This window comes from Salvia splendens, chromosome 5 (genome assembly GCF_004379255.2).
Source record: "Salvia splendens isolate huo1 chromosome 5, SspV2, whole genome shotgun sequence".
NCBI classification, from domain to species: domain Eukaryota; kingdom Viridiplantae; phylum Streptophyta; class Magnoliopsida; order Lamiales; family Lamiaceae; genus Salvia; species Salvia splendens.
The window spans coordinates 296,277-312,390 of record NC_056036.1 but is presented as its reverse complement, the minus strand read 5'-3'; the positions used below and the strand labels follow the sequence as shown (position 1 = coordinate 312,390).

General features: G+C 34.0%; 1 pseudogene; it reads right to left on the bottom strand.

Moving 5' to 3' along the window:
* Positions 1–2,155, bottom strand: LOC121805863 (annotated as a pseudogene).
* Between the last annotated feature and the right edge of the window lie 13,959 nt (positions 2,156–16,114).

Genomic DNA, 16,114 nt, shown 5'->3' with positions numbered 1-16,114 from the left:
TAAAGAGTAAAGCACCCTAAATTTCCACACTGCATAACGATGGTCTAAGTCCAAATATGACAACCGTAAACTATAATCATAGAAAAGAAATGAAAAAAAGGGAATACGGATTGCAGAAGAAAACAAGCATAGCCGCTTATTGTACAATGGAATCATCTCATCTGAGAAGGAGAACAAAACAAGGCAGATGCATTTGCTCCTACTGCCGCAAGACCACAAACAGTGCACAGCTGCCCTCGCAGTAGGGGCAGGATACATATCTCTGCCTTGTATACATTGGAATGTACGTTGCTCCGCATATAACGGAATGATATTTGGAATCATAGTTGAGATGACACTGCATGGCATCTGTCATATTCCTCTAGCTATTAGCAGCCTTCATAATATGGCGAACTTGTATTCCATCAGTGGGATTATTGCAAAGATAATGCATACCATAGTTGGCTGCCGCGCTCAGATTTTTTGCATTGTAGCATACAAACATTGCACTAGCCAGTGCCACTCTCAAGTGACTTACCTCCAGCTTGCAATGAGTGAATAATGCTGCAAGTTCCTGCTCACGAACCGGATCATCCTTCACTTCCCTTCTCTTAAGATCTATTCGCAACCCAAGAATGTATTCCTTTGCTCGGATTAACATTTCCTTCACTTCATCCACATCCCTTCTTCTTTCAACCGCAGGTAGAGGAATTGTGTGAATAATTGACACGAAATGTTCAATAGCTATCTGTGTCACCTCTGCTGTAGCTATCTTTAGGTATAACATAAAGCTCATATGAACCACCATCCACGTCTGAGCAAACCAAAATTGCATTCTCAGTGGGACTATAAGAAAGAGTCTGTGGCGCTTGGTTCAAACTATTGGAACCAGGACGACGGATTGGCATCAGCTGTGTATCTTTCTGAGTGGAATACTCAAAAGTGGGTAGAAACCAATCCTTGACATACAACACAGAGTCACCACTGACAGAAAAGGCAGGGCGTTCTCTCTCTAGCTTAAAGACAATCATACCACTATCATGACCAGCAGCAAGTAGATTTCTATCCGGGTGGGCAGAAAGGATTCAGAACCTGTCATGATGTCTGCAAGCCAGTTCTTTTAGTAGCATCCCAAACTCTGACGCTCTTGTCTTCTGAATTTGATACAATGATCTCCTGCCTTGGATGAAACAGAACACAAGAAACACTGTCCATGTGCCCTCCACCTCCCAAGCTTTTGTGCCTGAAAAATATATCATATTGACGTATCAAAGAAATATATATGACTTAGCAAAATCTATTACCAACAAAAAATGTGTGCAACAAAGCAAGGTCTATTACTCAATTCCCACACTCAAGTAAGCTAATTGCTTCTTCAATAGGAGGTAATTAGCAACAAACCATAGCAAATACCACAAAAGAAGTCATCAACTCAAATTGAGAACATAAATCATCTCATGAGATATTTATGATCTCCCTTTTAGCATTAGGGAAGTGACTTTCCTAATACCATAGCTTATAGCAGTTGAGATATGAGTGATGAAGGTGACATACCATTCATGCGCCAGACTTTGAGTTGGCAATCATCAGCTCCAGAAACAATCAGAGGGAGAGTTGGATGAAAAGAAACCCACTTAACCCCTCGACCGTGGCCATCCAGGACATACTTCACAACAGCATCAAATCCACCAAAGAAGTCCGCAATCATTCGATACAATCGCAGAATTCCATCAGCAGGAGACTCTGTTTTCTTCCTCAAGGCACCAATATCCCAAACACTAACAGTCTGATCCAAAGAGGCCGAAACAAGCAAGTCTTGTTTGGGGTGAAATGAAGCACACGTGACATAGTGGTTGTGCCCCGCTTACACAGAAATGCAACTACGTGATTGCCAGTTCCATATTCTGATTGTCAGATCATCACTTGCACTTACTATCCATGGATACTCATGGTGGAATTGGATCTCCGGATATAGTCAAGATGGCCAAGGAGAGTAAATACACATTACGCAATTCATAATTCCACACCTTAATTTTGCAATCGTCACCTGCACAAACAAAATATTGGGGCATAAATCAGAAAACGCATCTAGTATCAATCTAAGAATCAAACACGCCAGAAGCTTTGGCCGCGAACAGGAGAAGAGCTGCCGAAGCCATCAGCTACGATTAGTGTTGTGTATACAAAAAAATAGAAATGGGATTTTCTTTGCCAAAAAAAAAACCATTCTTTAAACTATTGTGAAATTACATTCAGATCCCTAAAATCCAGTGAATATACAATTACGCCCCTCAGGTTTTGAAAATGTTCAATTATGCCCTTGAAATTTCAAAAGGGCTGATTCGTATCCTATAATTTTGATTTCAAGCTGTTAATGTTGTGTCTATTGCTTGCAATGCTCAAGTAGTGTGTGACACTAAGGATAGCAAGTGCAATCTTGATTCTAGGGCTACTGATTCTATGACATTTGATCCCTCTGATTTACTTATACTCTTTTAAACTTTGACAATCCAATGTTTACACAGGTAATGGTGAATTAACGCATCTTCAATATGGATCTTATGACATGTTACAATTACCTTATCATTAATAGTTAATAGTTCTTTATATTTATTATCTCATGATTTAAACTCAATTTCAAACCACAATCAAGGTTTTCCGATCTAATAAAAGGGAAGATCGATTTTGTTAATTCTTCGATGACTCGATTCTTTCAAGAAAAGGGTCTCATCCACCAAAATAATTGCCCCCAGACCGAACAAAATCGAGTAGCCGAAAGAAAAAAAATGTCTCCTTCTAAAAATTACCCGATCTCTTCTCATAAGCCCCCAACATTATGTACTACAACAGAAGAATAATTATGAAAAGAATTATGTAAAACTCAGACACGTTTACAAAGGCCTTTTTATTCATACAAGGCACCATGCACAATCAAATCAGTTAGCAGTAATGACTTCAAATTGTTTTGCTCAAAGGAAAACACCACGGAAATAAGATGATCAAGCAAGTAGAGAGCCTAGCCTAGGCATGCCACCTGCCTTTGACACTACTATGGGTTAGAGATTGAAACTCACTACACCAACACTAATGTCTGTCTAAAGTCTAAACAATGAAAAAGATGATACTACTATATATAGTATGTATACAAAATTTAAAAATGGCAGAAATTGGACCTCCGGAGACGAAAAGCGGGTGTGCGATTTATGGAAATGGAGGCCGCGGACGGGTCCATTGTGCTCATGGAATAGGTGGATGAGGGTGGCCATGCGGTAATCCCAGAGATGGATGAAGCCGCTGCGGAGACTTGCGAGGATCCATGGCCGCTTGCTGTGAAAGCTCAAGCCTTTCACCCCATTGCTCTCGGTCTCCGATTTCGTCACCATTCTCGTCTCTCCGCCTACCATTATACCCTAAATTAAACCAATTCTATTTTTTGGCTTTTGTCTTGCCATTTCTGTCCTAAACGACTTTTATACTACTATTACTGAAAAAAATGACCAACTTTGTTCATCACTTTTTTATGCAATTTTTGGATTTTTCGGATCGAATTTCATGGTTCGTATTGGATTTTCAGACAATTCGTATAGGATTTCATAGTTCGATTTCATATTTTCAAAAAATCTGAATCCGGTTTAATTAATATATATTTCGGGATTTCATATACTATATTTTGTGTGCAAGTTTTTCATCAACTTTGAAATTGTTATGGCTCGTCTTTCCTGATCGGAGAATCTAAATATTTTTTGAAAATTTTCAATTGTCGTATATATATCTGTATGCAATGAGAGGATAAGATAATGCTGAGGAACGTCACGGAAATCGCGACACAGCTTGTTTTGCGTTGCTTTGTAGTAAAAGAATAGAGACTCATATTTTATTAATTATTTCTATCTATATATCTTCATATTGAGACTTATAGCACTCGCATCATCGGCGTCTCGATGCGGGCTCGGTCTCCTCCCGGCGAGACTTATAGCACCCGCATCGGCGTTCCGTCGCGTCTCGTAGCTCGGGGGAGGGATGGTTGGCCGGCTGTCTCCACACGCGCGTCTGCCACGTGGCGAGCAGCGGTTGGGGCGTGACGCCCACTCACCGTTTTTTTCGGCCGTTTTTTTTTTCGTTTTTTGCAGATTTTTTTTTGTTTTTGTTTTTTTCTTTTTTTCCACATTCATCTATAAATAACTCAATTCCCCCACCATTTTTTCCACACGCAAACACTACACTCTCACAAACACCATCATATCATCTCCTTCCTCTCCAATTTCTGCAAAAATGTCCGGTGACGAAAACTCCGGCGGCGAGGGTGGCAGCTACGACTTGAACGCGTTTGTCGACTGGGGGAGCATGTACAATGTTTTGGGTGCTTCCGGTTCCGGTTCGTCACCGTCTACCCAAGGCTCGGCTACGCCGGCGTACCAAACACCATCTTTTCCAGTTGATGCATACTATCATCCTGCCGGTCCGAAGAGCATGCAAACGCAGGGATTATCCCAAATTAGGGAGGATATTCCGGAGGAACACACTTCGGAGGCGGTGAGGACGGCGGCCGTCATCCATACACACTAGCGGAGATGATGGTTCTCTTCGACGCTTGGATCAGTACGTCGAACGATCCCATCCTCGGGAATCAACAAAACCGCAAGTATTTTTTGGGATAAGGTCACCCAAGTATACAACGCAAAAAAACCAAAGGTGGCCTTCAACCGCAACCTGAAGATGCTTCGCGATCATTTTGAGCGAGCCGACAGAGATGTCAAAAGATTTTGTGGTATCTACAAGAGGGAAGCGGAGCAATACCAAAGCGGAGCCAGTGGAGCCGACATTCTGAGAGCGGCTTTACGAGTCTTTAAATCCGTCACCAAAAAAGATTTCAAATTTCCCGATGTTTGGGAGGCGGTCAAACATCTTGATAGGTGGGCTGGCGGTGTCGATTCCTACACGGGCTCGAGCTCGAAACGCACGAAGCATACGGCGGGTGGCCAATACTCGTCTAGTGATGGCGGGGAAGGCAACGCCTCACAAGAGGTTGAGTTCCCGACATCCGATGTAGGGGGCTCCTCCGGTACACGACGTCGGCCGCAAGGAAACAAGGCGGCGAAGGCGGCTGGAGGGGGAGGGGCCGAGGCGAATCAAGCCAGGCGGGCTCCCAATGGCCGCCGTCCTCCCTAATGTCCATGTACTTCACCGCCACGATGGCTGACACTTCCCGCATGACGTTTGCCCAATATCAAGCCCATCTTGACGGCATTGAGTATTTGGCAAGTCAACTTGGTATTCCGCCTCCATGTAGCTTGGGTGTACCGCCTTCGGGGGATGATTCGCCGGCGGAGTAGTTTTTATAACTTAAGTGTGCAATTTTTTATTTCTAGTATTTTAAATTATGTCTTTTTTTCTTTTTTTAGATTTTAATTATGTGTTTTTTTATTTTTTTAGGATTTTAAATTGTAATTTTCTTTTATTTAATGAAGTGTATTTTTATTAATTGAATTTGTTGAAAATAAAAATAAAAAATGAAATTGAATGAATAGTTAAGGGATAAGATGGTTAAGAGATGGAGGGATGCATGTGCTATCTGTTAGTTAAGAGATGGGGTAAAAAGTGCAGTGTGGCCATGGATAGTGAAGGGATAGGATGGTTAAGAGACGGTATTGAGACATGGAAGCGGATGTCCTAAATCACGACAGATATAACTAGTGTCGAACATATAAAATGTTGCATACGGGTCAAAACTGATTACAAGTCATTGAATCGAGTAATACTTTTCTCCAACCGGAGTAGTATTTTTCTGTTGTAACATTTATTTATTGAATTCACTATTTGGTAGTACTCATATAGATGGGAAGCCAGACTTGCTGATAAACTTTGAGCGTCGTGTAACAAATAACAATAAATATGTAACAATATTAGAGCACTTCCATGAAATTTATTAGTTATTAGTACATTAAAGTTTCTTTCAATTTTCAGACCATAATATGCGCCATATCAATTCATACATTAGACACAATCAATGTTCCTAATGAATTGAGTTGTCAAAATATATTTTTATAAATATTGATTAATATTGCATAAAATAGAATTTATTTTACTTCGACTACAATTTTTTCTCATAATCTTATATAGAAATATGAGTATGCAATCTAAAAGGGTGAGTTACAAGCTTCTTTTTCTATCAGAATTTTCGAATCTCGCCCATCCATTCTTTGATACCACTCTATTCATCACACATATACTCGTATTGTGTTTCTGATATTAAGAAGAGCCGGTTGTAAATAAAGAAAAATAGTGTGAACTGGGAACGAATGATCATCAACTAATCACTTTTGTATCTAAAACTCTAAATAGACATTATTTTTTGTGTTTTAGGTGGCTATGGACTATAGTTTTTTATTTATATCCTAACACTCCATTTGACTTCAAAATGCAATGATTGTTGTACCACCAACAATTTAATCATAGCCTACTAATGAGAACGAGAATAATTATTTAATTATTCATTATTACTTTTTTATGATTAAAACTAATAAGTTACTATTTAATTAAAATTCTTGATGTGTCATCCAAAGCTAAAGAAGAACACTAAGCACAATCTAGAAACTGGCGCTTATCCATTGATGGCAATTTTTTTTATGCAAAAGTACTAAAGTTTACTTCGAGTTTATTACTACTTTATTATGTTACTCACTTTGGATATAAGCTCTTTTATACCTAATATTACACACACATAATTAAAATTAATATTTTTATGTTTGTTTTTATTTCCTTAATATTGAAACCCCGACCGATTAATTAAGTTGTTTGCTGTATCCAACAAAGTAAGTAATTGGCGTTTGCAATTTTTATTAGCATTTTTTTATAAGGTTTGGCTGGTGGGCGTGGAAGCATATCCATTATTACTACCTGAGTAATTTTAAATGACAATATTAATTTAATAAGTTGTCGTCACCAAACTTAAACACGACAATATAAATTGTGGTAATGTCTTAGGCCCTATTTCATAAGACAAAAAAAAAATTGTGTATATTGAGATGTACTGTACTACTACAATGCAATCGTACTAATTAATCGTTCTTATAATTTAATTTTTAATCATTAAACTTACTTTAATTAACAATTAAGAGATTGATAAAATAATATAAACAATGAATGAATATAATTAATTAATTAAATAAAAAGCAGACAATGTTAGGCCGCACGGTGAGAGTGATTGCATCCAAGCCATGATTACCACATTACTTATAAAAAGAATGAAAAATAAATCGTAATTTAATATTATTAAATGAAATTAAAAAATTGTCCATGGACAGAACTCATAAAGAATTGATTCAACTGTTAAAGTAGAGTTTTGATATTAAACTCTAATCTAATTTCCAATTATGGAACAAAAAACAGAGAATTTTCAATCCTGTGGTTGATCAAAAAACAGAGAATTGTCAATCCTGTAGTTGAACGATGCAAATAAACATTTTGCATTGATTCAATTCAATGATCCATCCAATTTCGGTGTCGTTTTGATCCAATGCTTATCGATGAATGCATCAACCTTCCGCTGGAATTCTTCGTTGCTCAGATTCTCAATCTCCGAACTCACTGTTTCCCGGCGATTCTCCGTCTCCGATCTCCGGAGCTCCGGCCGCACCTTAACCTCGCGTCTCTTCGAAATCTCCGATCGATTCCTCTGTAACCTCCTCATCTGCCTCGCCGCTTTCTCAATCGTCTCATCCGCAACAACAATCTGCTTGCCACAATCGCCTCCACCGATTTCCGCCGGCATCGCCTCCGGTTCCTCGGTCTGCTCCGGCGGAGGCAGAGCGCGAGCGATCTCGCTGTGCCTGACATAATCATCGTGGAGATCGTCTCCGCCGCTGCGGCTCTGGCGGCAGAGCACGAGCAGCAGCATGATGATCGCGTTACCGAAGAGGAAAGCGGCGTGTTGGTTGCAGAGGTGCGTCAAACACGCCGCAGCAGTCCTCGCAACCGCCGGGAAGCACCACGAGATGGCGGCGATCTGCAACAGCTTCATCACTCTGCGCACGCGATTGAAGCGCAGCATAGCGTTTTCCTTCTCGAACTTGAGGCTGTCAATCGTTTCGGAAGGGGAATCCATAGGGGGAGGCGCTTAGGGTTTGGCTGAATTGAATCGTTAAATCAGAGAGAAATCATGTGAATTTTGAAAAGAGCGAATGGAAGGAAACAAGATATCATATACTGGTTTTGTTTTATATATAGGGGAGCCACGACGGTGTGGTGGGTGTCTAATATTATTGCCTCCTACTACACCACCGTTATTAATTTTCTATTAAATAAATGGAATTATTGATATTATTTTTAAGAAATATAAATATAAAAAATTAATAACAAATGAATCTCACTCCCATATGGTACTAATAAATAAATTAAACATATAATAGTGGACAAATATTACATGACTCGAGTAATAGTAGTACGTATTATTTAGGTCTTATTCATTCACCTTCTTCTTTTCTTCTTGTTAATTTTAACACAATCACTTAAATTGAACAAGTAAGGATATTTATGGAGCAACTGCAAACGTGATTGTTGTGCGGGTTGGTTTTACTATGGGAGGCGAGGGATGACAGCGGTAGGAAGAATGCGCCATTGCGGCTGCCAGCGGAAACACATCTCTTTTCACCCTTTTTGCTAATTTTTATTAATTCCTCATCGATAACTACTCACGCTCACTTTATTCGTTCTCATCCCAAAATTAAGTTCTCATTCAAATTTTCAATTCCCTCCAATATAATTTTAGGCATTTAAACGATGTCATTTTTGATAATTTTAGGATTTTTTATTTAATTAATTTCTAAATTTTAGTTTTTTAAGTATTTTGATTTTAAAAATATCACAATTCAAATAAATAGATGAATTCAGAAAATAATTATTAAATAATAGATATAAAAATTTGTAACTGAATTTCTTACTGAATTTTATGAGTGAATTGTGCAGTGTTACTGCTTAAAAATAAAATGTAATTCATCTAAAGTATCGTGTAGAATTTAAGGAGTAATAAAATATACCATAATAAAAAAGAAGGTTAAAGTGAACTTTTTTTTAGGGAAGTTTTTAAAGCAAGCTACTTTATTGTGTACTAATATACACACTCACTAGTTCTTATTCATCTCCTTTTTATTTTACTTACTTGATTGACAAGTGTCAAGTATGAATTTTTCTGAACCAACTTTACCCCCCTATTTTTTGGGTTGGTTAACTTTGTAAATAATGTAGTTGAAGTTAGGTAACATGAAATGACAAAAACTTATACCAAAAGGAAAATTGAAAAAAAAAAAGAACTTAACTCTGCAAGCAAAAATTGAGTGACAGAATGCAATAATTTTGTACTGCTTGTCTGATCTGGTGGTGTCTTGAAATGGTCATGTCTTCTTCTTTGAAACTTTCTTATTTTCCCCAACAATACTTATAATGGGTCTGATTCACTCATGATTTCATTACATATAATGATTTTGCATTTGAAAATTTTGAAAACTAATTAAAAAGATTATTTTATAAAGAACACTATTTTGATAATAAATGTAACTAAATAGGGTCTCAATATATGTTTTTAGAGCATGTCCTATAATTAGATGATGTAGTAAACAGCTTGAAAATTATGGGGGTTTAAAGTTTTTGATCAAAAATAGAGAAATTAAACAAATTATACTTCTATGCCTAGTTAACTAGTCACTATACTGATTAATTAACATCAAATCCACATATATGTTGGATTGAGTTATTATGACAACTTGAATTTTTATGAGAACGTGACAACATTGCACTCGACATATAAAATTTACGAATTTACAATGAACTAAATAAACTCAGAAAAAAAAAGAACTTTGGACTAACTATTTATAAAACAGATATGTCTGCTCATGTTACTAATTTGTTTGGACTTTGGACTAAACTAACTCATCAAAAACTTTATTTTTTTAAAAATTTCGGTTGTCGGGGTTGGTATTGTACCTACTGCATGTACCAAATTACCAATTATTGTTTGGATTGAATTCGTGCATTCTAACTAATTATTTAATTTTTGACGAATTCAATTTTTTGGAGTCATGTATCTTTCTATATTATTAGACATTTGGTATGAAAATTTGAGAGAATTTTCATTGTGTCGTGGGTTATGATTCATATGCATACTCATATTCGATGATATATTCATAGATATCGTTATTTAATTAATAAAATTGGCTGTAGTTAATTGTTGTCGATCGATTGATCTTATACAAAATGTCATTCGAGGAATCGATGAGACTTTTCATAAACCGGTTCAAACACAATCATTCACTGACAAAATTATTAATTTGCCATCGAATGTGTGCTTCAATCCAAATACTATAAGTTTATGTATCAGCTCAAATTGATCTTATTAATCATAAATGATCATCTACGATACATGTTACCATCATAAATGATTGATGGGTAAAACTAACATATACTTTACTACTATTCTTTGTTAATTGATTTTAATTTTAATTTTAAGCTTGTTCGATTATTGTATTTTTAATATATATTCAATCATAGTATATTTTTACTATTAGTCATAAATATTATAAATTGCAAGTTAATATTACCCATACAATATCGTTCACTACTAAGAAACCGAACTACCATTTTTGTTTCTAATATAAAGTCGTGTATAATATAATAATATTCTGTTTGGTGGTAGGCTGGTAGTTGAAAAAACACTTTCCACAATATTCCATTTGAATTTATAGCTCCAACATTTCTACTAGTGTCAGTGTCACTCTCGGGTCCCAAAATTTTGCACAAAAGGTTATTTTACGCAAACTTCTACAGATAAAATAAATAAAGAATATCACGTAGATATAATAAAATTTGACTATGTGAATACATACTTCTATGATAACGAAAAAATAAATTTTGACTATGTGAATACATACTTTTCTAATGTTCGCTCGATGACATTCTTCTGTAGTTGGTTTGGAATTTTGGATAGTGTATTTACTAGTACTATATTGATTTGTTATTTGTTTTATGATTATTTTTTATTTTAACTGTTTCTTACAACTATTTTACCTGCTATCTTTATGGCCCAAGCATTTGTACCCAATAGAAAAATGGATCGTATGCCGTGGGCCTTAATAGTGTAGAGGGCCCAGTTTGCTAATGTATTTGTTTCTATTAAATCGTTTGCTAATAATATATTAAATATAGACATCATTTAGATCAGTGACCTATAATACATTTTTTATATTAGCAAATTAATTATATCAATATAATCGTTTCATTTGATGTGAAAATTTTAAGCCATGTCTCGTTGATTACGGTTTATGTTTCAGTGTTTGATTAATTGCTTGAAAGAAGTTTATTGTTATATGCATTATGATTTATGCATGAAGTATTTGAGCAATACGTGTTCATCAAAATTTATGTTATGATGCGCTTTGGAATTTTCAACAATTTGCGTCATTTATTGTGAAATTCCTAACAAAATTAAGAAGGAAACCAACGATTTTGGTTTGATTTTGAGTTTATAGTTATGTGAGCACTGGTTGTTTGATAAAATGTCAATTAGAAGACTTTCTATTTTGGTTTGAATATTGCTTCTTTTTTGTTTTTTCTTTCCCTTTTAATTGTTTTAACCAATTCAAGGTGCTTGCTTTCACTGTATCGATTCAGTATTTTTTGAAGGAAAACTCGTAGTTATATATGCATTTGTATTCAGTTTTTGTTTATTGCACATTGTTTTATAAAACTATAAACCCCCTTTTAAAGTATTGAATTTTATCCTTCGGTTTTCAATATTTTTTTGAAATAAAAAACTTTGTGTAATTATTTCCCGGTTCTAGGTGACTTAATCAAGATATCTATACTTTGGGTTGAAGTGCAACATTGTTCCTTACAAATATTCAAATGTTATTTATATTCCTATATGAGATAACGAAAAAAAAACTGTCACCGACAGTGACTCGAACGCACCTAACAGTCGCAATAGCGGTTATTCTTAACCGGAAATGATATATAAAAGTATGCTACCTGCAAACTTCATCCAGCTTCTTTCCTACTCAACTTCGCAAATCAAAATTACTTTTCCCGCAACTAAAATTCCACCCTTTCCTATCAAATTCCATCCGCCGTCCTCTTTTCTGATCGCAGCTATGTGGAGCTTGATCGTCAGCGCGAGGGAAAGTATGTGGTGGTTAGTCTTATTCTTGTGATTTACGCACTCTTCCAGTTTGGATGGGTTTTGGAGAAAAATCATAACATGAATCTTTTTTCTTATTCGAATGCAATGGTATATATAATATTTATAAGCAATGGTATTATACTATACTTAATCACAACCTTTTATACATATATGTATAATCAATAAATACCATAAAAATCTCATGATCATTATTACTCAAATAAACGACCTTTCTAAATTTAATTATAAAAGATGAGAATTGTACACTATCAAATACGATAAAAAGTGAAATGAGACAAACTATGTGGGACGAACGAAATGAAAAAATGGAACAAACTATCTGGAAAAGAGGGATTATTTATTAAGATGTCCAATTCTCTAGAATATTCTTTATTTCGCTTTTTAATGCATTAAAATATGTTTATTTATGTTTATCTCCATACTTCCAGAATATTCCTATTGAAAAAAATTTATCTCACGTTTACCGACCTTTCATTTCTCTAAACTTTCTAGAAGATTATTTTTGTTTTGATCACAATGAAAACACACGATATTCTATCTTTAGTTTAATCCATTTCCTAATTTTGAGTTTGTAACTACTTTATTTAAATACTTCCATATCCTACATATATCGTACGTATATATTTATGCTTATGGGTATTAAATTAATTTTAATATTATACCTCCATGCACATCATTAGTTATTTAAATATGACACCTACGTACACACAGATATTATATTCCTATTATATTTTCAATACTGATTTTTCATTTATAATATAATAATAGTTTAGTATAATATGTTGACTTTTACTAAAAAAAAATGACTGACCTATTATGGAACTTACCAAAATGAAATAATGACTCAACTACTATGGAACGGATGGAGTACATGCATGCAGGGACGAAGCCAGGAATTCTATATGGGTGGAGCTAAAATATACATAAGGATATTTTAATACATTAAGAAAGGGCAAAAATAAGGTTATTTAAAAAAATTAAAAATTAACTATTAAAAATAGAGTGAACTATATAAATGGTACCTGATCTTTCGCTTTCGCACATAAATGGTACCCGATCTTTATTTTATATCGTTTTTGGTACCTATAAATCACATTTTTGGTACCTGATGCAATTTTCACCCCAAAATACCCTCTAAACAAATTCATTTTTCCATTTGTGTCATAAAAGATATTTTGGGCATTGACAAAACTAGTGTCAAAAGTGATATTATAATATCTTCTCTCATTCTCCTCACTCTTTTTACTGTTATTATTAATCAATATTAATATTATTATTTTGATGTTATAAATTAATAATTAATTTATTTTATAATATCATTTAAATATATTTAATCATAATTATAGTTATAATTATATTTAATTATTATAATAATATTATTGTTATAATAGTAAAAACTAGTAGTAATTAATAAATAATAATTATTATTTTATATTAAATTAATAATAAATCAATATAGTCTTAATCAAAATTTATAATTGTGAATTGTATTCATAATGATAAAGAGTTGAATATTTTTAGTTAGGTCTTTCAACCCTAAAATGATTATAAATCATTTAATTAAATATATTCAACTGATTTTATTACTTTAAATAATTAATTTAATTAGGCATTTTGTTATTGATTTATATTATGAATGCAATTAGATGTATGTCTAAAACACTAAAAAGAAAGAAGAATATAAATAATTTAATTAAAAATATTCAATTGATTTAATTATTTTAAATAATTAATTTAATTAGGTGTTTTGTTATTGATTTATATTATGAATGCAATTAGATGTATGTATAAAACACTAAAAAGAAAGAAGAAAAAGAAGAGAAAAGAAAAAAGAGGAAACATAAACTAAGGAGAGAAAAGATAGAAGAAAGGAAGATGAAATACTAAAAAGAAAGAAGAAAATGAAGAAAAAGAAAGAAGAATAAACCAAAGAAGAAAAAAAGAAATAAGAAAGGAATAAAAAAAATCACATATTTGATTCTATTTAGTTGAAATTTCCAAAAATATCCTTCATAACAAAAAAATCACATATTTGGTACCTATAGTTATTTTTATCATGGGGTACAAAAAACGATATAAAATAAATATCAGGTATATTTATGTGCGAAAGTGAAAGATCATGTACTATTTACGTAATTCACTCTTAAAAATAACATACATGAATGATTCCTACGTGCATGTTTTCTTGAATGATTCTTTTATGTGACGTTCTTTTTTAGTGACTAAAATTTTACTATATGTCAATCTATTCATTAAATATTATTGTGTGATACTGTAGCATTTAAGTGTTGAGGAAATAAAAGAAATTTAATATTATTGAAATACTTGCCCAATATTTTAAAAATGTACGATGAAAAATGTGATGAATCCATCTTTTTAGTTTTGATCTGTCTTGCTATAATTAGCTATAGTTATGTAGGTTTAAGATAGAATGAATTATACTTTCTTTATATCCATAAGTATTTAATTAAGAAACTTAATCTTTTCCTAAATAGTTATTAAAGGGTAAATATGTGATATTTCGTCATCATTAATATATTATATATATAAAATACCTAAAATTTCCAATGTTGTGTATACAAGTTTTGTTAATTTATTACCTCTCTTCGCAAAATTGCCATCAAAATCAATTGTAATTAATTACAAAATGGAAATACAAATAATTTCTTACACACTACAAAATAATAATAATAAAAAATAATAGTGGCAAGCAGCAAACATCATGATGCGCTGGCGATAGTTGTAGATATTCATCAACCTCTGTCTGACGTGGCACTCAGAGGCGACTATTGACACGTGTAAAAGCGTCTCCATGTGGAGCTGTATTCAAAATTTTGGCAGAGGGTTCTTTTCCTTTTTCCTTCCCTTTGAATTTTTTCTTCTGCTTGATCTCTACATACAGTTTCCGACCGCCGCTTGATTGTGACGCTGGTAACTCCTCTTTTTCTTCTCTCGATTTCCGTAACTTTCTGCGCTCTCTTTCTCTCGATTATGAGGCTGCTAGATGAAGTAATTATTGAGGCTTAATTGCAGAATCCTGTGTTCAGTGGATTGGTGTGGGTGTTATATATGTAAATGTTAGATTTTCGTTTGCGAGGCAAGCTCGATTGTTGATTTAATTCATAAACGGAAAGAAATAATATCGGCTCTGTAATAATTGTGCTGTATGGAGTACGAAGGAAGAAATTATTTTCAGTGTTGAATTATGTTACAAGACTGTTACAGAACAATGTTCATGTATCTTAAACATAAGCTGTTATAGAAGCCTTTTAGTTTCTCTTATCATGCGTATATCATTTCTGGCTAGTGAAAATCTGAATTTGATTTGGTGATTATGATATTTGGATCATAAGCTTAAATTTGATGGAGTATATAGTAGTGATTAGCATACCGTCTCTTTTCAAATTACATGTCACGTTCGAGCCAGTTCGTGGGAAGAAAGGGTCGACAGTTTGGTGGCTTCATATGCCACCAATTGGTTTTAGGATGGAACCCGTGAATTTCTATTAGTATTTAATATGCTCACAGGTGTTGTTCTTTTGAGTCCATAAGGCCATCCACAACGCTGTTCCTATACCGTTCCTATACCGTTCCTTAAACCACTATTTGAGGGCCCCACTGTACTTTTTTACTCCATTCCTTAACTAAGGAACGGAACCTGCAACCCTCCGTTCCTTAACCGTTCCTTAAATTACTATTCATTCAATTTCATATTTTATTTTTATTTCCAACCCAATTCAATTAAAACAAACACACTTCATTAAAATTAAAATAACATTACAACTTAAAATTCAAAAAAAAGAAAAAGACATAATGAAAATCCTAAAAAAATAAAAAATGACATAATTTAAAATACAATTTTATAGAGACAACCAAGAATGAGTTTGTCCCACATCGAAAGTGGAACATAAAACATTCAAGGATGTCTCTATAAAATAGAGACAA